Source organism: Aquila chrysaetos, chromosome 17 (assembly GCF_900496995.4).
Source record: "Aquila chrysaetos chrysaetos chromosome 17, bAquChr1.4, whole genome shotgun sequence".
In the NCBI taxonomy this organism is placed as follows: domain Eukaryota; kingdom Metazoa; phylum Chordata; class Aves; order Accipitriformes; family Accipitridae; genus Aquila; species Aquila chrysaetos.
The window spans coordinates 19,883,443-19,907,808 of NC_044020.1; the positions used below are offsets into that span (position 1 = coordinate 19,883,443).

The 24,366-nt window shown below is 40.8% G+C and overlaps 1 long non-coding RNA gene across 1 annotated transcript in view; it reads right to left on the minus strand.

Moving 5' to 3' along the window:
• Positions 1-21,583, minus strand: part of LOC115352597 — a 110,467-nt gene extending 88,884 nt beyond the window's left edge. The window contains exon 1 of the long non-coding RNA XR_003927192.1: positions 21,469-21,583. This is a non-coding gene — a long non-coding RNA (uncharacterized LOC115352597). The remainder of the gene's footprint in view (positions 1-21,468) is intronic.
• Positions 21,584-24,366: the final 2,783 nt, after the last annotated feature.

The following is a 24,366-nucleotide window of genomic DNA, read 5'->3' on the forward strand; positions in this document are numbered from 1 at the left end:
TTGTGAATAAAGTTCTTGATAAAAGAGCAGCAGAAAGTAGCATTTTATTAAAGATGTGCACTTTTAAAAAGCATGCTTTTAAATGATTTAATTTAAAAATTAAATTGCATTTGAATCATTTGATTACTGTTTAATAACGATGCATAATTTATATCTGACTGCTTAAAAAAAAAAAGAAAGAAAAATCAGATTCTGCTCTGCTATGCCAATAAAAAAAAGGATTAGGAATTAGAAATTTTACCCTCCAACCAGCCAATTCTAATATTGTATCTTCATCCTGGAGAGCTCCTTTCTCCAGTTGCATCTTAAAAAGTCAGAACTTTTGCAGTTCTAAAAGGAAGTCATAGTTGGGCACCATGACCAACCTCCTGCCCAGTAGCGCTTAGCTGTACACCTCACTGGGTAACAGGCTCCTGCCTCTGCAAGCGGCAGCAGTGGCTCTGCGGCCTTGAAGGGCAACAAGCAAGCCCTGGCTATGAGGAACATGAGAACAAGCCAACACTTTCCGTGTTTCACAGCAGCAGGTGTTTGATGACCAGTCAGACACTCTGCACCCGAGACCACGCTGCAGTTTGTGGCTGCTGGTGAGAATGGACGCTTTCCAAGGACAAGCATCTTTCACTTAGACTAAAAAGAGCCTTCCTTGCCTTAGTCGCAGTAGTGTAAGATATTTACATTTAGGACAGTTGCCCATCTTCTACCTGCAGGGCAGGTTAGATGTCCCAAGCAGAGAACTGTGTTGATGTCTGTGCACCATTCTAAGGGGAATCGCTCCAGCTTCCAACAAGGAGCAAGTCTGCCCTGGGTAACCAGAAAGAACCAGGAAAATAAAAGGATGCTTGAAAAACTGCATTCTATTTCCCTTCCTCTCATTTTTTATACCAAGTTCATCTGACGGTGACAAATGTGATATTTTAACCTATATTAAAATTAGTCCCCTTTTTTTGTCACAGGACAAAGATAAACAGGTGGTAGAAAAGAGAAGGATGTGGAGCTCAAAAAAACTAGGCAAAGATGTTCACCACTTGGTATCTCTTTCCCAGAGGCAAAGAACTGTCAGACTTGCTTCACAAGAGCCACCACAAGACTTCTGTCACAACCTTTCAAAGAACAATTTGTATTCACAGATAATATTTAAAACCAATCCAAAGCAAAGTGCTGTGTGAAGAGTTTCTTTGATAAAATTTCATATAAAGTTTTGAAATACTACCATCTTAAAACAGGAGATAAACCCTGGGTTCATTCTTTTACCTCTTGCTACAGGCTGCCACTTTTCTCCATTAAAAAAAAAAAAAAAAAAGGCAGAAAGAGGAAGAGAGACATGATTAAAATACTAAAACGTAGAGGTGTAGAGGGAAGAAGAAACTTGATTTTTGAATGGTCCAACTGGCTTCTAATGAAAAAAGTATTAAAAAAACCCTATAAATATTTTTGTTGGGGAGATGACGACACACACGCCATTCAATCCTAGAAAACAATAGCTGTCCCACTGTTATATGGACTAAATTAGACTGTTTCCTTTCTGACAAATATCAGTGTCTTAATCTCACTGCTTGCAAGCTTGAACCATAGTTCATCTTTTAGAGGTAAGCTGCTACAGAACATAACTTCATAGTTCCCACCAAGGGAACAACATCTCCAAGTCACATAATACAGAAACAGCTATGCCTCCAGGCACTTGATAATAAATATTGTTAAATATTATCCAGCCAGTGTTATATAAAACTTCACATATAGTTTTCCCCCCACTGAACTAAACCATATGTAATTCTATAACAGAAAGTACAACTTAGTTCTCTTTCAGATTAACTAAAAGAATTGATCTATAATCAGACCAGCTGCCTCTCAATTAAATTTCTGTCCAAAAAAGTGTATAAATCTGTGGGGAAAAGCTGTCCCACAGGGTAAAACCACATGCAAAGAGCATTACTCAGCAGACTGTCAAATAAAAACAACAAATGCTTGGGAAGGGCTTTAGTTTAATCCACTTCTTGTAAATACACAGACAATGAAAATATTGTAAACTCAAAGTATGAAATTTAAAGCAAGCCTTTGACTGAAGGAGCTTCTGGGCACTGAGGATATTTGAAGACTAAGGTCATCCACTCTGTTCAGCTTCTACAGTTGGTTGGTCTACATGTGTTTTACAGTCCTATCTTTGGAAAAACTCAGAAAAACTAAATGGGGATATAGACTATGCATTACAGATCCTTTTGGTTTTTTCCCCCCATTGAAAACAGCTTCTTGCCCTCAGTAGATGTTGGCTGATTTATGCCAGTCAGGATTCAGGCTCTTCATATTTCTCTACCCTAGAAGACAGTTGTACACTTAGAAAGGTTTGGTGCCATGTTATAAGTTCTTTAATTTATGGAAGTTTCTGCTGTATTTTCTTTATACTTTCCACTTGACAACATTTTTATGAAGAAAACATCATTTTGCATGGCTCCATATGATTTTTAATTCTACTTCTTAAATATCAGATAATCTCATAAAGGCACACTGAGCATAAGGGTGTTCCTCTCCTCTCCCTTAATTAATTTTTAATGCTAAAAAATTTCAATTTTCAAAGAAACCAATTAAAATGATTCATTCCCCCAAAAAAACCCAACAATGCCCTTTCAGGATGACTCAACTGCTTGCATTTATTATATTAGCTCAAGTCAGTGAGGGGAAATTATTTTTGAAGGTGGAAGTCAAGCAGTTATGAAATGGAAAGGGGATACCATACCAAAACAGCCCACATTGCTCAGCATTTTTAGAACCAAGAGAAAGAGTGGCCAAGGCGTGACATTCAAATTACAAAGAAAGCTAAGGGATCATTGAGAAGGCAATAAGCAAGGACAGGCGTAGACACATGGGAGCCACAGTGGAAATGAGGTAGAGGCAAAGGGATAAGCCAGTATTTTGATACTTCCTCAGGCAAGCTGAAACCAGGAAGCTTTCCTCAGATATCCATCCTCACTGCCCCTCTCAGTGGGCTCTCTGGGCACTAACTAGACTGCTCCTGTCTAGCTGCTGCTTGAGTTGCAGTGTCTAGCTGAGAAGGATGCTCACACCAACTCCTACACTGCTTCAGGCACTGCAAAGTTCAGTCCCTCTTGGGTCTGAATCCTTGTTTTTCCTTCAAGGACCGAAATGCACTGCGGGGAAAATCCTAGATTTGGGGAGTTCTTCATTTCTGCCTTTCTTCTCCTTGCCCTTTATTTCCTCCCTCCTCTCTATTCTTTTCCATTTTTTAAAATGGGATTGTTCACTTGTCTAGTTTCACAGTTAAGTGTAGCTAATCGAGTGTGTGATAAGGACAGACTTGATGAAGGGGTTCCTTGAAGGTCAGCTAAAAATGGTCCATGTAAAAGAATACTGTACCCATTTGAATCCCTATAAAGTTAATCCAAGCAATCAGAGGTAATTTCAAAAAGCCAGACCTTGGCCAAAATATGACATCATGTTGTGGCACTGGTTCAGTGCCAGCTTCAGGCAAAGCTGCCACCTACTGAACGATCAAAAACAGTTCTGGTATTTTCACCGTGTCTCCTTAATCACTATCCCCTTTAGTCTTCAGTGGGATGCCCAGAACAGAACTGAAAACAATCCCAAAGATTACCATATATCCAACTTACATACAGTCACTTGCATCCTTATTTTTAATAGAGAATAGCTTCATTTTTCTAGGGTCTTTTTGAACCAGTATGTTATCAAAAATCACTAGTGAAATCTTTCATCTGTGGTGGACTTGTGATTTTAGGATAAAATTATATAATCTTGCAAAGAATTACAGCACTCCCTCTTCAAGCCCCACTTACATAAAAAAGAAACCCTAATATGTTTACGTAGTTCCCCAAAGATATCTAGCTGAAAGTAGCTTAATGAGAAAAGGAGTGGCAGCCACCAAAGGAAAGGTCACCTTCAAGATAATGATTGGGACTCACAGTGTCCTCACACCCTCAGTGAAAGAAAACAGATGTTCACTTTTCAGTACCGGCAAGCTAAAGACCTCACATGATGTCAATTCTTATGTTTTGGTCAAGCAGCAAATCATAGTTCTCACAATGCAACTGTTCCACAATAATTTACACATACATGGCAATAAGTAAATGACAGCATATGACTAAATAGGACAAAATATCCTGAAACAGAAAAAAAGCCTGCCACAAAGAAGAAAAAAAAAAATTAAAAAAATTCCAGATTTGTTTAGAAGAGCAACATGCTGTTTTGATATTATGCTTCTATTCCAATCTGTTTTATTTAGTTATATCAAGGAGAACATGCAGCTAAGAAGATTTCATATAGTACCTGTTGAAAAAAATCCATGGCACAATAGCCAAAGCATCAATTTTTTCTGACTTATTAAAAAAATGCATCACTGCTAAATTCTTCTAGAGCAATATGCAACAGATCCAGTTCCAAAGTCTTAGTGAATATAACTGCTCAGTCCATTCATCACCGCTTTTCCTTGCATTTTGAAGGAGAATATAAAGTTAGCAGAGGCTGGAAGATTTTGCTTAGTTGCTATACACAACCATGGCCAAGTCAAGTACTCTTAAGACTTGGTATATGGTTCACAAACTTATTTGATTACAATTTTTAGAGAAAATTTATTTTGATACTTAACATATATTGAGGTCCAGAGCTTGGGTGTAGGCCTATACCAATGAGATTAAAAAAAAAAAAAAAAAAATTAAAAAAAATCTTATTTTGCATTGCATGGTTACAAATGTTGTTAGCAAGCATTAAATTATCCTCTTTAATTAAGCAATTATTTTAATTGCAGTATGGATGTCAATTCTTGATGCTCATTAATATTCTACTCTTTAAATAAGCATCACTGTAAGGAAAGTGGTATTCAATGGGGCATCGGAGTCATTAGAAGCATTTTCTAAATATAGGTATAACTGTCACCTAAGTGGCCAAATTCCTACATCGGTTTCATCAGCATGATCCAGGATAGATCTGTAAGCTAAATATAGAAGCAATGAAAATAAAGGATAGGAATGAGTAGGCTGCAATGTAAGTAGAAGGGGAAAGCAATACAACTATCTTTGAAATGTTTAGCTCTCATATTTTACTGAAATTGATTAATACGCCAGGGAAGGAAACAGATATGCAGTGCAGTTTTACAAGCCACATGTTTGCACGAAATCCACACTGTTATAATGCACATACATGTAATACGCGCACACACACAAAGGCAATACCATCACTTCAATTTTAGTTCCCCTCAGAGCCAAAGAATGATACATAAAATATCCAGAAATGACAAAACATACAGCTTCTCAGAACTTCCAAAAAGTTGCAAGAATTACAGTGGAGACTCTTCTCCACTAGCGTTGGCAATATTGTCTGCCCAGGAGCAGGGTCACCTACCTGGCAGTTGCAGTTGTTCATTGCAGTGGAACAAGTGGTTTAACTGATGACAACTATGGTAGCAGGAGGTATAGGAAGACTAGAAGGGTGATATTTCACCATCATCTTCTCCTTGCCCATCCCCAATTGCCACAGGCTGTTTTTTCCCTCATCCCAAGCACTCTGCTATGAAGAAGTTGCATTAAGACAAATCCAGAAGGCTTTCAAAAGCCTGTGGATCAAGTCCTAACAGAGAAAGGAATGAGGCCCCGTATGTCTGATCATCTGCCCTAGGTATGCAAACAGCTCTGCCCATCGCCGATTTATCATAGCATATTACATGCTCTTGTGGGCATCCCTTCCCACAACAGCTTTTGTTGTAAAGGGGGGTTTACTCAGGTGCTTTTATAAATGCTGAGGCCCAGAGAGACAGGTGAAGATAGCAACCCTGTGATGCATCATCAGTATGAACCTCCTGAGAACTAGGCTAGAAACCTGGAATGTGCTTGTGGGATCTCATCAGTAACTGGCAGACAAGAAGGACAGCATACCTCTCAGCAGTTGATATCAAAGTGCTTGTAATCTCTTTAGCCGTATATATTTAGCACAATGGAAATTAGGAAGTCTAGAAAGCCCACATAATACCCATCCCAGTACTTCACCGGACTACAAAATCCTAGGTAGCCACTTATGAGCAACTAAGACAAAAGACTAGAAGTTGCAAACGACAACACATCACAGCAAGATAAGAGAGACCATGAGTATCTCCAGAGATGCCTCACTTGCACACTTGCACATTTCTGTGCAAGTTGTTTACATGCGAGGATGCTGCCTACTGTCCCTGTCACAGAAGTTGGCAGAAGTACCCCACAGCGTTTGGCAACCTGAAAATTCCTCCTTTGAGCAAGACTTGAGACCAAAATTAAGCTGAAAGCTTGAAAGAATTAGAATTATTTCATTAATACAGGGGCTGAATTTTGAAGTTAGATCCAAACCTGAACCCTCTATCCCCACTGAGGGTGCTTGGATTTGAAGTTTGAGCTCAGGGCCAAGTCCAATTAGAAAACGTTTGCTGTCCCACAAAATACCTATCGCTCTGAGCTCGTAGTTTTGTGGCATCTGGCAAGGGGAAGAAAAAGGGAATGTAGATATAACAGGAAAACATTTTCAATTTAGGAGACTCAGGCATAAAAGTATTTCATTCTGAGTAAAAACTTGAAGACATTTTCTTTTCCGGTGATATGCGTGATAGAGTTATGCTGAAATCTCTCATAGTCATTCAATTCCTGACACACATTTGTTTTCAAGAGAAGCAGCAGAAAAATTAGAAAATCAGAACTCCAGTGCTGTAGATATATGTGTCTAAGACATGTCACAACTAGCACATGGGGAGCCCTCTTACACTGCTCTACAAAACTCAACGTTAGGCAAGGGGAGAAATGGCAACTGGTGCCACACACAGACCACTGCCCAATGCTGGCAGATAGTCTCAAATAAGCTGGCTGCTCTTGTCTTTCAGGGTCAGTTGCAAAATTCAGAACCAGGTCCAAATCTTAAACTCTCCAACCCTCCCCCACCTGGCTCGAGGGGCACTTTTTCCATATGAGCCTCTATACTATCTCAGCAACTAATGAAAAAAATTCACCCACAGACACCTGCCCAAGAGCTAGCACATATCCATCAAGATGTAGAAGTTGATCTCCATGTACTTTCCATTCATTTATACAATGAATACAGAATAGTCTTAACAAAAAGTTGTGCTGATATCTGCAGGGACATAGCCAAGATTCCCTCATTTCAGAGAAGCTGGGGAGGGAGCACTCATCTTAACTGTGCTGCATCCATTCATGAGTCACTATTCTGTCCTGGCAATAGTAGGAGGGGATGGCTGGTTGACTGATTAGCTTTAAGTTAGGATCTATATGTGATGCAGGCAGATAAAAATGAAGTAACATATTATTTTAAGTTACTTCGATTAAAAAGGTGACTATTATTAAGAATTAATTATTAAAAATTATTCTTTCTCTAGCTTCTAACAGATCTCTGAAGCCTCTCTTCTCCCAGTGTGCAGCATCCCAGGTGACAAGGTGGGTGTACAGGTAACAGCAAAGTGCCAACATACTAGGCTGAAAAAAAGGAAAACAAGGCTTCCTTTGATCCCAGGTCACTTACACGTTGTAAGTGTGACCCAATGAGCCAGATGCTGCTGGTTAGGATAAAGATCAAGCCAAGCCACTACACAGGATGTGGCTTACACAGGGGAGACAGCTCCACAAATGTGCTGGGCACAGGCCCACCTGCAAAGGAGCACAAGGTGAGAACCAACTGCATGGGTCTACTTCCATACCTTTCCAAAGCCTCAGGGTTTTACAGTTCAGCTGAAACTACTCATTTCAGTCAAGTGGAGTTTTATTTATGGTGTCCTGGCAAGTTTCTGTAGCACTGGTACAGAAACAGTGATTGACAGCTTGAAGCAATCTCCACGAAAATCATCTATGGAAAGTCCCCCATGACATTAGAGCCCATGAACTGCTCTAGGCTCAGTCCTTATCAAAGACATCCCCATGGTGCTGTACAAACAACACATAACTGTGCAGAAAGTAGCCTAGTTACTAGCAGAAAGGAATACTGGTAGTAGCAACATAAAAAAATATTACTGGGATTAACATGACATAGCACAGCATAAAAGCAAGCTCAGTTTCATACCAAACTATTGATGCTATTCTGGATAACATCTCTGACAGTAACTATCTTAATTTCACAAGCCAACAGCAGATGACCGCTTCAACATAATGCTGACTTCCTCACAGACTAGCATCTGGCCACAACAGGAAAAATCCTCCCACGATCAGGCATGTAATCAGCTTTGGTAACATCACACATTTTATGACTTGTCCTAGTGCATACTGTCCAGTCAGACTGGCTTAATCAGCTCTATAGGCTCAAAGAGAAACCCTCCAAAACACTCATTACCCCTTTTTTGCACTCTGCAGTGCAGTATCTTTCATCTTCCTTTGAGCCAAGGTGTCAGTCACCACATTGATCGTTAATACTAACTCTGTCTAGGAGCTTCCCACTGCTCAATTAAGGGCATACCTGTAATACCAAACATGCACCCAGCTGTCAGCGTGTCTGGAGAAAGAGGTCTTTGTATCAGCGGTTCAGTTGGCATCTGCCCAAACTTCAAGCAACATCTAACAATACTATTTTCCTGTTATGAAGCACTCCTTATCCGTAGATCCCAAAGTGCACAAAAAGGAGACCCTTCCCATTTCATAAACTATCCCAGATATGGTTACCAAGGCATGGGCCAGGGGAAGAACTGAGATTATACTTCAGATACCCCACCACTCCTCCAACAACTAGGCATCGTTGTCCTCTTCACCTCTCATTTACTGGAAGTAGGCTCAGAAACATATTCATTAGTATGGATAGAGGGCCTGCCCCAGAAAAAAAAAAAAAAAAAAAAAGTGGCACTTTTCTGTTGGCTCTGTATTTTCCTTAAATATGGCTCTTTCTTACCTCTGATGTACAGATGCTCAGTAAAGGCAAGCCAAGAGAGGAACTGCCTCCAAACGAGTCCTTAACTGTCAAGGTATACAACAGGGGAAGACTTGCAAGCTGTAGAAGACACTCTGTGCTAAGAAAGCAGGGCTCTGTCCACAGTGGGGGGAAAGTTGTCTGAATTTTAGTTTCAGTTTTAGCATTTGCTTTACAGGGCAGGAAGATAAATTTATTCAGTGCTAAAACCCTCAAGGAGACAAAATCTGTACCATTGGCTTCTGTAACATTGGCTTTTGTTTTCCCTTTTAGCTTAACTGTTTTAATGTTCCTTATTTAAGTATATTAAACTAGAAAAAAAAGGTAGAAATGGTGAGGTTTTAAATAAAATGAACAACACAAAGCACATAAAAGACTCTGAAATCCCTCCTGCTGGAACCGCAGTTTCTTTTTGTAGGAGAGGAAAACTGCGTGCATGTGTTTCCACAGTAGCTATGCCTGTTCTCCTAGCTTACAGGACTCAGCACAGCATGTAAAAGGGAATACTGAAATAAAGCCAAAAATCCCCTGGTCAGTTGGTACCCCAGTTTCTGTTGGCCAGCAGAACAACTTACAGGCACTGCTAGAAGGCAGTGGGCTTGGCCTGGCATTGCACTCCCATACTGCCCCACAGCTCGTTGTGTAGGTCTGTCTAGCCAAACACAGCCTTACGTTATTGCTTCTTCTAGCGCTGAAGGAATAATTTACTAAATGTGTCACACACAGAGATTTATAGATGCATTTCCTGACCCCATAAGTGATAGGGGAAAAAATAAAAAGCTTAGGCTTTTCTTGGGAACAAGTAAAGCTCATTTGTCTCATCAAATTTTATCCCTTAATAGTATGCCTGTTCCTTCAAGGAAATTTCTAATTGTTCCTTGATAATTTCAGTCCTTTGCTTCAGTAATATTACTGAGCAGTTATGCTATAGCTTTTATGAGCTTCTTCAGGAAAGAGTCCCTAGTTTACTCTGAAAAAATTCAAAGAGTAACCCAAACAAGAGGAGACTCTCAACATGCATCATTTGCCGTTGAAATACATGACAAATGCCTAAGACACAGACTGTGAAGACAACATATGTACAATGACATGCTACTACAGCATGTGATGTATCTCTCACAGCATAGGGAAAAGTACACATGATATATTAGATAACACAATCCATAATTTCTAGAGAAAATTCTCTGGATATAAAATTGTCGATTTCGTTTATTGGGCCTCTTGCTCAATAAATTGATCTTCTCCTTTACACATCAGCCTTCTCCTTTACACATCAGCATTCATCTACTCTACAGGAGTCTAAGCTCTTGCAGGGCCTTCTGCAGCCAAAGGCAAAAGAGAAAAGATGTTTACTCATGAGCTGAGCTACCACAAGCCAGTGCACCCCACATGATCTCCTCTTTCTTTCTAGAGAGGGAGAATTTGGTTTTATTGCATATCTCTGCCAGTAGAGTGCCAAAGCCTTATCTCAGTAAAGAGCCCAGTACTCAAAATGAAGAGGCAAGCACTCACCTGGTTCCACAAATAGCCACTCACTCAGGTGCTCCACTTCAATGCAACACCCTGGGTTGGGTTAAATAGTAAAATGACTCAAGTGTTTAGGTGAGCTATGTGAGTAAGTGTCTACAAGACATTGCTTGATCGCCTACAAGATGTAGCCTGATGTCTGTAAGACACCACGGCAAGTAATACCTGATACTTCACAGGCACTGTATTACAGAAACCTCTCTCTACCATTAAATTAAAAAAACTGCCAGGGGAAGAAAATACATTTTTTTACCACAGTAAGACTCCTGTACCTGCCTATCACAAAGGATTCAATGGAAAGAAAGGTGCATAGCCTGCAAAATAGTTGAATAATTTTACCCAGCATTTGCCTTTAATTATAGGACAGCCTAAAGGCTAGTAACATAATCAAGTCCTCACTGTGGTAGACTCTGGATAATCATATGTTGTGTTGTGGTGGTTCTGCCTCTCCAGCAATGGGGATGAGATGCCATTTTGAACACCTCTTCTTTACACATACTTCATGTGCATATGTCACTGCCGTGGCTAACAGAGCTAAGAATACAATGACTGTGTATAGGATAAGGTGCATGGCTGCTGAACTTCATGCATTTCTCTGCCAAGACGAAGGCAGCAGGCTGGGCAGAGCTGCCTCATGACTCCCTTTTGCAGTTACACAACCGCATGCTTGCTCTTCAGGAAAGCTCACCAGGCCGAACAGATACAACCAGAAGAGCAGCTGGGCAGGAAGAGATTAAGGAGTCCGCCCCAAGCCAGCACCGGGGCTGTGAACGCAATCCACGTTGGCCGCCTGCCCACTCCCCAGTGCCCACACTAATGCTTCAAGAAATTTTATCCTTTCAATTGAATGATTTGACATTTATGGTGAACATATCCTTGCCTTACCTATAGGCATTTGCTAATACATGAAAATAAGTTTTTCTATTTGGAAAAGACTGACTGGCTTTGTTTCAATTCAGCAGCCTCTTGTCCTCAGCCCCTTTGCTGCAAGAGACCGCTCTATCTGTACATAGACAATGTACATGTCAGAAGTGCTTTAAATGTCAGTGCTCATCTTTCATAAGGACTTTTAGGCAAGTCTATGATTAAAACTAGATATTCAAGCAGAAGATGAATATATTATGTCCTCAGGCTTCTTAAGTCATGATCCATATTTATAATGCAAGACTATGGCTTCTCAGTCTTAGTTACATCTTTTGCCTGCCCATTCTTCTTCCCCACCCCCACACATATACACACAGGCGCAAATGCATATATAGCATTTAAAGTGACCAATTATTCACCCCAAAGACAGAATAACTTCTTTGAGTATATGCATGCTAGAGTTTAATTCTGTAATTATCTTGCAGTAGCAAACCTAGTTCAGATTGAGACACGTTCCCTTTACTCAGTATGACTAAAGGTGAGAACAGCTTGCTCCAGAGGGGCTAGAGCACTCTGTAGTTAACAAAGCCAAGCCCGGGGAAAAGGACTGTAGTAGCCACACACATTCCAACTCTAGGTAAGTACTTTCCTTTCAAGCAGAAGTCTCTGATTTGAAGTTCCCGAGATCCTGCTTGGTCAGTGCTTCAAAGTGGAAGGTGCTTCTTTATGAATGATTGAAAGCCACTTTAAAACATTTGGCAGCCACTGAATTCAGAAACTATATGAAAAAATACAACAGGATCTCAGATATTTTAAAATAATGTTGATCTCCCCTCTTTTATTTTAAGTCATCTTTCTCAGCAATAAGCAGTGCCACTAGATGACACAGTCAGACTGGAAGAATCAGCTTGCCATTGAAGTCATAAATTTGATTAGAAGGAGCATTTTGACCAGTATCCTAGAAGCTTAAGCCTGTATTTCTTCATGCATCCTCCTAAGGGCTACAGATTTCTTTATAGAAGAGGGAAACCACCAGTGGTACTAAGAAGGATTCCACAGAACGAAACAGACAAGTACTGCATTCACTACAGCTAGCTGGGAAATGCAGCTTTCATGCACACATGCATGTATGTGCATGTACATGTATGCACACACTTCAAATTCATCAGAAAATTAGAAGCTTTTTTCAGTAAATTGAACACTCTCCATCTTTAGTAATCCAGTTCTGGAAGTGGAAATGCTGTCAGCAACATCAAAATAACATGCTGTGAACAAAAATGTTTCTTGACAGAACCCTGTGTTTTGCCAAAAAAAACTTTATTAAAAAATTCCTAGCAGCTCTCATCACTCTTTTCACCTTCCCTAAAATTTGCCTTCCAATATGCAAAATGAGCAGAAATCACTGGGAGCCTGCATACAGTGCTCTGTCATGGTCTCCAGTTACCCAAGAGCAACTTCTATGGCAAATTTGTCACCGTAGACCTAGTCTCAGATAATCAAACACAGTCAATGAAATGTATTTGGCTGAGATGCCTCTGATGAGATTATTTTAAAATCCAAATCCCTTAGTCAGGCAAAAGTATAAATCACAGTGACACTGGTCCACTAAAAAAAAAAAAAAAAAAAGTTGCAGCTGCAACAATAGCTGTCACATATTTTGGTTGTTGACAGAGCCAGATGAGGAACATCCATGGAGCAGTCTTTCATTTGAAAATTAAGCACTCCAGCACTGAGCAGGTCATCAAGACATCACTCAGAAAGTAGAAGTATGGGAAATGCAAGTAATATCACATTGCGGGGGGAGGGGGGCAGACTATCATGGAGGAAGCTACTGGCTTCTTGCTTTATTCATACCATTGCTCAAAAAGACAAATGAAAAAACTCCTGCCTTGTCCCCATTGTCTTGCTTGTGGCTTAGCAGTATCAAAGTGATTTGTCTTTCCACTTTTTCCCATCCACCTCCAAAAGAGATAAAGTGTTGCTTCTCTTTGTAAGGGGCTAGACCGGAATTTTACTGTATGCCCTGAGCAAGAAGCAGGGTGTAACCAAGCTACCCCCGAGCTGTCCTCCCATCTCTCTTGTCAGCAGAGAGAAGAGCAGAGAAACAGAGAGGCTTATTGGTCCTGACCTGCAACAAATTAGCTCAGCTCAGCACTGTAGCAGATGGAGGTAGTCAAGGCTACACCTATAGCCTCTGTAAGGGAAAGACAAATAAGAAAAGTATTCCTGAGACTATAGCCTAATTTCTCCCTGAAAGATTTTTTGTTAATTCAGAGAGGCTCCAATTTTCCATCCAAGCATTTGTGTCTGCCAGTAAGGCGTACATGCCACAAAGAGAGGTTGGGCTGTTGAATTTTCACAGGGTAAAGTTAGGCCCCTAGAATATTTAGTTCCTCACCAGCAGGATTAATATATACACATAAGATGGATGTATTGTCTTTCACTGCCATCCAAATAGTGTGAGGTCTACCCTGCATCACTTAGCACACTGCAGTATTTCACACTAAGGATGTCTCGTTTCTACCACTCACTGCAATTGCAGCTGAAGAATTCAGTTTCTAACCACAATTCAGAAGACAATAAGAACAAAATAAAATTTTAGTAACCAGTGTACATTTGTTATGATATTTGTACCTTATCTCAGAAATCAGGCTAAATTCCTGGGATATTTTAATATATTTTGCTGCTGGAAAAAATCCACAAAAAAATGCAGTCATTACATTTCTGTTACACGTCTTCTTGTTTAGTCCTGAAGATGATTGCATTTGTCATCTCATGACACACAGGACATGTGCTCTGCATTTCATTCGTTCTGCCAGCTACTTATAGTTTTATGTTGCAGGTTTCCTTACTGCTGCATATGTCTAGTTCTCAGAGCATCACTTAAGACTAGTCTTTATTTGGTGTGGCATGTACAGGATGCAGTCCCGTTAAGATACAGAAGAGCATCTGTATCTGAGACTTGCTTCTGCTTTGTCATTATGAATATATAATACCACAGCCTTAGGAAGGAAGAAAACAGCATCTTTGCAAGTGTGTTTGAAGGGGCAGGTAAACCTTGCTAATAACAATAATTAAGAAGCTGATGTACTTAGAGCATATTAGTGTTAATTTTCGGAGACAGTTTAGCATTCACAAAAAGTCAGATAAGGTGGGGTAGAAGCTTACCTCGCCAAGTCAATGAGTGCAAAGTGGTGACAGCTAAGTTAGTGTGCTAAATTGAACAAAACATTTGGAAATCACCTCGTAATAACTTAATCACATCCAGGCTATCATCACAAAAACATTAGTGATAACTGTGGTCCCATTCTTGCCAGCTGGCTCATCTATGCATTTCTCAGAGTCCCACTGCTCACAAACCAACCCCATGTTGACTTAACTGGCTAGGAGCAACTTGTCTGATGTCTCCAGGATTGTCCTCAAAGCAGAAAAGGATTTGTTCAGCCATTCAGGTCTCTCCCTTGGGAAAGCCTTAGGCAGCCTCAAAAAGGAGGTGCTTTAAGGGTGCTACTGCTTTTGCCATCTGCCACTGTGAGGCCCGGTGCTGCCATGAACCAAGCCTTGCTCCTGCACCCTCATCCTGGCACAGGTCTATCCACCTGAAATGCAAACTTGGGGGCTGAACGTGCCTCTGGCAGAGCCTCCCAGCGGCTGCCAGCACCTTTGTTCTCATTAGAGCAACTCCGCTGCCATATGGAGCGCACACATGCTTTACAAGAGGACACAGAAATATGCACCCAGAAACATATGCCACAAAAGAGTAGAAGGAAAGCATACACAGGTAATGCACAGAACAGTTACTGAGGGTTCATATCAAACATCAGCTCCTTACATACATGAAGCTGTCAGTGCATGAAACGTTTGAGACTCTATGTTTCCCTGCCCCAGATTTGGTCCTACCTGGCAAATACAGAGAAGCATGCATCTTGCGCACACACCCCAAGCCCATTAGATCAGTGCAGTGAAAATCTACCAAGCGTTCATATCCCAAAAGAAAGTTTGACAGTTGTAAGGACTGTTTGACTTCAAACTCCAAAAACACAAATTTAAGTGCAAACAAACCTTAAAATGTCTCAAATACACCTAGAGAAATTTTAGCAGCACCTATATTAGCTTAGCATTTAGTAAAGGCAAACTAGCTCAGCTACAATAGAAACAAAGCTCCAAAACTAACCTGGGATTTAAGTCTTAAACCCCACTTTTACTCATGAAATGGCCAGTCCTGTTCTGGCTGATTAGAGTAACAGGATACCCTGAGAAAGACTCCTTATTTATTTCCTGGACTTCAGCACATCAAAATCCTATCAGGAGTTTTACTGAGATTTTACCCTCCTTCCCTAAGTGAGAAGATGAAACTCCAGTTAAAAAAAAAAATTCCTAGATACAAACACACAAATTATTATTTCAATACTTAAATTAACCCATACAAACTGTATACTGCTTTAGAAAGCCTTATGTTTTTGCCAGGACTGTATAAAATTTGCTTTTTTACCATATCGACTCCTCCAGAGGCATCATCGAGAGGAAGGGAGAAATCCATTCTGGAAAGTTGATGTGTTTTCTCACCATATATCAAGATGTATGCAATAAGTGACCTTGTGCGATGCCTGCACCATGTTTCTAGCAGAAAATTGACCCAAGTGATCTAGCACACCATGACATCACATTCACTGTGACATCAGAGCATGGTAACACCTTTGCCAACACAGGTTATTTTACCACACACTGTACAGTGTCCTAACCTAGCACAGTTCTTTACCTATTGTCGTGGTTTAACCCCAGCCAGCAACTAAGCACCACGCAGCCGCTCACTCACTGCCCCCCCCCACCCAGTGGGATGGGGGAGAAAATCGGGAAAAAGGAGCAAAACCCACGGGTTGAGATAAGAACAGTTTAATAGAACAGAAAAGAAGAAACGGATAATGATAATGATAACACTAATAAAATGACAACAGCAATAATGAAAGGATTGGAATGTACAAATGATGCGCAGTGCAATTGCTCACCACCCGCCGACCGGCACCCAGCTAGTCCCCGAGCGGCGATTCCCCGCCCTCACTTCCCAGTTCCTATACTGGATGGGACGTCATATGGTATGGAATACCCTGTTGGTCAGTTTGGGTCAGGTGCCTTGGCTGTGTCCTGTGCCAACTTCTTGTGCCCCTCCAGCTTTCTCACTGGCTGGGCATGAGAAGCTGAAAAATCCTTGACATTAGTCTAAACACTACTAGCAGCAACTGAAAACATCAGTGTTATCAACATTCTTCTCATACTGAACTCAAAACATAGCACCGTACCAGCTACTAGGAAGACAGTTAACTCTATCCCAGCTGAAACTAGGACACCTATGAGAATAGTCTTTATATCTCAAAGATAATCTAAAGCTTGATATGTTGACTTAAAATGTACTTCCCTTTGATTTTTAAGTCATTACTGGTTTGTTTGGGCAATTCTGCTCTAAATACTGCTTCATAAAATTATTTTCCCTGATTCAATTATCTATTTATTAAAACAGACTCAAACATATTTTAGAGTAAAATAATTTAGTAATCTATTACTTTTCAGAGTTGAAAACATTATTTTAAAAGAATCTGAACCACAAGGTTAGACTATCCACTGAATCACATACTAAGATGTAGCCAGAAGACTCAAAGTTAACTTTTGAGAGTACCTGGGCAAATCTAACCTTCATCTTTTTATGAGCTTACTCTTCACAATACCATTTAGCTAAAACTCCTCTAATCACCTAAAGACTTGTCAATGCACTTTATCAAGCTTCCTACAAGTCTCATTTATTTTGCCTTAGACAGACATTACCTGAGTCAGTGTCCCTGAAGCCCTTCTCCATGCACACCGATGCATCCTTTTTGCAGCTGTTTGTCAACACTCGTGTTTTGCAGCATTAACAAACATATGCCAGGGAGGTGCTCCTCATTTGCCTAACCCAAAACTCACCAACCCCGCCAGGGTCCAGGTCAAGGCTGAGATGGATTTCTCAGTACCCACCTCCTCACTGTGCAGCTGGATCCCCCCAGGAGCAGAGATTTTCAGATTTGCATGGCAAGTACAGGGTTCCCTGTAATCTCTCCTCCAAATGATAAAATTACAACAGGGGTGCCATTCTATTACTACAAACCCACAGTACGAGGGATGTTTCTGACAGGGGTACAGTGTTTGCTAGGGAAGTTGTCTGAGTTTGAAATCTTTGATTTTGCTGTCCTTCCACATGAAACTGCTTCTGCATCTGTTCTTCATATGCATAAAAGACTTGCTTCACAGCAGCGCAAACATCACAGAGAAGAGCTACATACAGACCACAGACCTACTGTCAGGGGCTTTGGCAAGAAAGGGAAAAAAGGTTCTGTAACCAGTCTACTGCACTTTGGCCAACTGAAGCTGGAGGGGGAGTTCACATATTTCCACACGAGCAGCATGGAAACAGCTTTGGTGCTGGGGAGTAGCCCTCCTTCCTGCTTCAGGCTGCCTGCACAGGTCCCAGTTCTGCAACAGCAGCTAGCAACTGACAGCTCGCAGAAGTGAGGAGTGCTTCACTATGCAGTGAGCACAGGATTGCCTTTCTGCAAACAGTGGCCAGCTCCCGAGTCAAACAAAGTACTGCTCTGCCTGCAGGAAAATAAAAGATTCTCTAGCAAAGGAAGAGCAGAGCTATCTTTGAAAACACCATGCACGTGCAAGGCTACTGGCATCACAATTCCTTTAATATTCATTCCTTTAGTTGAAGGCCCCACACAGAAAACTAGTAGAAATTAGTACTTTGCCTTGATGTTTTTCCAATGGCCCCTGCATCAGCCTTTGATTAGCCAATCAGTCTTTTTAAAAGCTACTACGCTGTCCAGGCAGAACAGCCCAGATATCTCTGCCTTTTATTTCTTGCAATTGCTAGTAGAAACTCAGGAAGCAGGTGTGCAGGCCTCAGCAACGTCCTCAGGACAGAGGGAGATCAGACTGTTGTTCTTCTGCACTCTGGTCTACTCTAGCTGGAACATTTAAGTATTTTATCAGTAAAAAGCCAGACAGTATCAGAGGTCTCATTTCCTAGCTATGCAACAAGCATAGTGACATCAGCCTTAATGGGCATCCAGGGTTCAACTTCTAATGAACTGTGAGTGCAACCTGGAGACACAGCAGCTGATGCTGCTATAGGACTACGCTTGTAAACAGATACAGTCAAAAGCCTCTGATTTTGCAAACATCATATCTGCACTGAAAATGTCTTTTAAAAAAGCAAACAAACATTTTTAGGTGTTGGGAGTACTTAAGGTATTTTTAATGAAGGAGGATTTTTTTATTATTTAAGAAACACAGATGCAATAAGCCTGTACCAAGTTTGAGAAAACGGTTACAGTCTTTTTGCCATTTACATGACTACCTTTTTCTGGGTTGCCAGACATATCTTGGTTTAAAATAAAGATGTTTAAATATTAGCCTCTTTGTTTCTACCTTACACTACAAAAATCTAGTATGTGCAGCACAGCAATATTCACATGGGATTCAATATCCTGAGTATTACTTTAGTGGTAACAAAAGGAGAAAACTTTAATCCGATAGGCTCAAAAATTGTTTTTCAGTTGCATTATTGCTTCCAAAGAGACAAACAGCACTTCATTTGTTCCACGGATACTAATGTAATTTCAGGATGTCTTTGATCTTGTCCAGACCAAGATAAAAGGTATCCTTTAAATTATACTCATTAAAGTGTTTTAACCCACTTTTAAACAAAAGGCAGTTTTTGCACAACCTAACTTTAAGCATCTAAGGTACGTCTCTAAATTAGGAGGACAACACCCTTAGCTACCTCCTCCAGAAGCTGTCCTCACTGGACTGAGGAGGCTGGAGATGAACATCTCCTTACTTAACTTGAACCTTCTGGTCATTTAGGCACCGGCAGAGGGTCAAAGGGGAAGCCCCTCCAGAGAATGATTCCTCTTATGTTACAACAGGTATCTGTGAAACGACTTGCCCATCGACTAATGGCTAATGAGAGGACAGAAAAAACTCCAGGAATTTTAGATTAGGAGAGATTAATCCCACTGCATTGATTACAGAAGGAGGATAGACATCCACCTAAGAACCACTTGGTTCTTAACTTTTTGGCAAGTAAATTTAGGGGAGATTAAGCCAGCTCTGGCCTTTTAATACAGGCTCTTATATTTGACCAAAGTTGACACCCCTCCTGCTGCCAATGCTTGGTCTACACACATTTCAGGAATTACGCATTAAGCTATGCATTAGATAAGTGTGGAGATAGGAGAAGAAGGAGCAGGACCCAGCACTCCAGTTCCCAGTTTGGAAGGTCAGCTTTGGAAGAGAGACACTTGTGTAACCAAGGGCTGCACTTGATCACGTGCAGTCAGATTTCCCACAGGTACCTCTATCTTCCATTGCAACATGCAAGTGCTCCTTTTCAAAAAAAATCTTGAAAATACAGCCACTCTTTTTGGAGTCTACGTGGATGTTTGACACAAGCCAAAGAAGCTGCAGGTGTATCAAGAGTCTAGATTGCTGAACAGATGAAGAACAGCCTTTGGCTCTTCACTATGCACAGAAAACTTAATATTAAAGCACTTAACACCAACTGCCTATAGAGTACTCTGTCTCCAGAGACTTAGCAAGACAGAATCCACCACCTCTCGCTACATATCCTCACCCAGAATCAGGGGACCTACATTTTAAGCAAAACGCATAGAACAGCTCATCCTAAAATGTCTAATAGCAGCTTGACAGTTAGAAAACTTTCCTGAGGTGGGAGATAGGGTTCAAATCCACCTCGTCAAGATTAGCAGAATTTCATCCACACATGCTACATGCTAGATGAACGTTGCAACCGCAGAGCTCTCGGATAAGAGAGGGAAGAGCACTGCTTCCTCCTCCTCCTCTCTGCATTTCATGAACCTAGCCTTGAAGCTATATTTCTTTTCCCAGCTGACACTGCTGAGCAAAGTCGCAAACAGTTTGAGGACAACCAGACTGCAGCTTGCAGCAATTTATCCCATGGTCCATTTTTTAAAGTGTCAGCCACTATAGAGATAGATGGCATTACTGAGTACAGGAGATGAGATCCTCAGTTTTGCGTCACATTGAGATGCATCCTCTTCCATCGTACAGTCCTCCATACAGCTGTGCTGTGGCTTTGATCAGATACCAAGGCAGACAAATCCCTCCAGAAGCAGAGAGGCCAGCAGGGCAGACACTGAGGGGTGGGCATGTGCAAAATCACCAGCTGCAGAGAACAGAAGTCTCAGGGGCAGCTGCTTGCCCCACAGCCTCACGCCATGTGCCCTGAGCTCAGGTCTAGCACTTGGAGCTGATGCCCATTCTTCACTTGCACTTAATGATTGTTCCTCAAGCATAGGGCTAAAAAAATTGAAGCATGTGTAAATGTGGCAGTATTTCATCCTTATTGACCGTTCTATTGATAAAGGAATCTATACACAACCCACCCTGCCCGTGCACTAATCTGACCAAATCCAGTCTTTTTTTGAAGGAGGAGGGACAATTACTGTCACTTAATGTGACACAACTAGGTTTCATACATTTTGTAGCTCATATTTATGTCAAGAGGTATAAAAACTATAAGCATCCACAAGCAATTACTGAGAATTTAGCCGCACTGTTTGCGTAGGTTTATATTTTACCAAACAAATGTATTACATTATTACTGTGTGAAATCTACCAGAATGCAATTTACTGAAGCAGCAGTCATAAAGAGCAGAGGATATCTTATTGCCTACAACAAAAGCCTTTCCCCTCCTCCAGCCGTGAAAAGGTCGAGCATCTCCCCCATTTTAAATAACTGCTCAATAATCTCCCTTTAAAGAATGGAACTGTATTAGACTTCAACTCCTTTTAAAAGAAACGAAACCAAACACACAGTAGTTTCCCGACTCCCCTCTGGATTATTCTAGGTACAGCAATGCAAGACAGTTATGGCAATGTTGCATTTGGAAGCTTTCCAAAAATACGTATGACTGAGAACACCAGGTTATCTTTTCAAAATATATTTAAGTAAATAGCATTACAATGTTAGTCACACAATGAATTATGTTCTGAAGTACACAGAAGAAAACAAAACCTCATACAAAACCTCAACTGTATAAAAATCATACAGTGGTTTAACCTGCTTCCAAGGCTCAAACATTCAAACAGCCTCTGTTATTCTTATATCGATCTCACCATTTTCTGCAGTAAATGCAGCTGTCAGACTTGCAACTTGCTGATTCAAGCGCTGGTTCTCCTCTTGTACTTGTTCCAGCATGACTTGGTCAGTGTGTAATCTCATTTGTAGCTTGTGAAACTAGAATAAATAAACAAACACACATACATGAGGGACTTGCCAAGCAAAGCAAGCTGTATAATTACCAGAGTGGAAATCAAATGCCAACATTGATTATATGATGAGCCACACCTCAGCTGGCAAATTTCAAACACCCAGCATGATGAGAGGGAAGAAGTGGCTCCAAATTTCTCTATATTAGCAGTGACTGTGGGAGACAAAAGTCTCATTAAAAACAGCATGGAAAGCATTTAAGGAGTAACACGTGTGCACACATTTGTTTGGATTTCCTTTACACTGCAGTGCATTTTATCAGAAACATTTTCTTTCAGCAATTTAATTCTCCTAATAGAGTTTCTAATTAAACAGTATTACTACTATGTTTCCTTTATAATACATGAAACTTTCACATATGTAACATTCATTTCACTTTCATTTCTTCTTCTTCGAATATGTTTTCCCATCAACACAAGATTTGAGCGGATTAGTGAGCTGTACTATCAGTAAAGCAACACACTGAATATTAATTATGATGGGTTTCACTATTTTCTCTGTATACAAAGAGCAACTACAACTGCCAGTCTCAAAGATTTATTCTAGATTAAGGACAACATCAAAGGAAATAAAGGCAAAGATGGCATGTGAGAATGAAGTAAGCAAGATGTGCTTCATATCAGCTAAGAGATTTGTTCCATAGGTACAAAAGCCATCCAGGGAAAGGACGCAGAGGTAGACTGAAAACACAGGTGGCCAGGCAAGGGAGGAACAGTCCCAAGCAAATCCTTGGGAAGTAAATGGGAACCTAAGAAGAATACATTTTTCAGTACAAGTCAGCAGCACTGCTGGAGGAATACCCTGGGATGTTTGCCTGCTACCCATATTTGAGATGGTAATCATTAGTTTTAAGGCTTTTTTCCAACTATACATTTATGGATACATAGACAACTAGAAAATTACTTTTTATAGGACTAACCAAAGCCATAATATTCAATCCATGTACCATTCAATTCATTAAAAAAATCTCAACCCAGTACTGGTATACCTACATAAAAAAGAAAAGCTACAAGTAAATCATCATCTTATTAACAAGCTGTAGTTAACAGATTTTAGCTTGTTATTCAAACCACACAATGATGATGAATGAAGTCAATTTTGGACTTAAGAACAGTTTTTTAAAGGAACCCAGTAGGCCAGTCTTTAACTATCCTTCCTAACTGGTTAGAGATTACACCTCAGAAACCATTAGGTCTAAGCAGACTTCTTATGCTACTTTCAGACCTATAAAAGACCCAAACCTTGAAAACCTGAGTTTAAGACACAGATGAGAAGCACACAGATGTTGCATTGGGCTTCTGCCCTGGCATGAGTTTGAAGTCCTTGTTTGTATTTCTGCCAGCATGCCCAAACATCACACTGAGTGTCTCATCTCTTGAGTAACCAGTCTGAGGTGACAAGGACCCAATGTGCTGAGAAGTCTTGAAACCCCACCTGGAAGCAAGCAGAACCTGCAAACCATTCCTCATTCAGTAACATGCAGGATATTACCCTGTTGGCACCCAAAAATAGAGGCACTCAAAATGGAGACATGAAATCAGAGAACACATTCAAAGAGTGTCTGAATAGTTCCAGCTGCCCCACAATCAAGCTTTTTCCACAGAAAAAGCTTCTTCTTGCAACAAGAGATGCTCTGATAAGTCACTAGCTGCCCTAGCCTTCCTCAGGTCGTTTTACAACATTCCCCAGTTGGGTTAGCTTCTGAATTAATTTCAGCAGTAAGAGGAAGATGAGGTGAATGCTAGCCCATTAGCTCATTTTAAGGCAACATATCTGCCTGATTAGTTCAGTCAGTTTTGTCCCTGTGCTATGTACTTTATTGGATGCTGTCCCAAGAAATGGTAGAGTAAGTTTGAAGATCACCTGGAAAACTACCAGTGTTGGTTTTGTCTACATACAAAAATACTTGACCTCAAAAATCAGAGCATCACCTGACAAAACCAGGTGGCAGTAATCCTTGGATGTTGAATCATTCAGATTTAAGAGTGCTCAAATCTGAAGTTTCAGGCAACCAAGACTGCCATTGTGTATGCTAGAAACCTGGGGTTTGCTCCAACCAGGAGGAAAAAACACTGCCTGGAAAACAACAGACATGTCGTCAGAGTTAGAGCCGTAGCTGGAGCTGCAGAGTACTGTTAAAGGTCTGAGGAACACAGTCCAGCAGCTCCAGAAACAAATCCAGGATCAAATTACATCCAGCTTCTCTCTGCTGCTCTTTTGGGGCTATAGATAACACTGGGCCCTATTCTCAACTCCTACAGTCTCACCACAATGCTTTTCTCCTCTCTACTCACCAGGAAACAGATAGGATGGTGAAAAGGGGTCCCAAGGGGGCAAGCAGAGGACTGTGGTTGAATATATTATGCTATAACTTATCTGCTTCCAAAGACCCACAGGCATGTAGAAAGTTAAATGGCAATCAGCTTTGAAATTGCTCTTTGATATGCTATGAGCCATGCAAGCTCCCAGCTGTCCACTGATACAGGGACCACAGAAGACAGCTTAACACCATTTTTCATCCTCTCAACTCTTACTTCCCGCTCCACATGTAGGAGAGGAACAGCTGAGATTGGGGCCTTCAAAAAGGACAAGAAATGGCCAGTCCTTGTATGAGTAACAAGCACACTAAAAATGCCAAATACCAGAGAGCTGTTGGTCCCAGTAAGACCTAGACTTGTATTAAAACAGTAAACAAAGCTTCAAATGAATTAAAATATAGTAAGGGATTTAGCATCCAGTCAAAA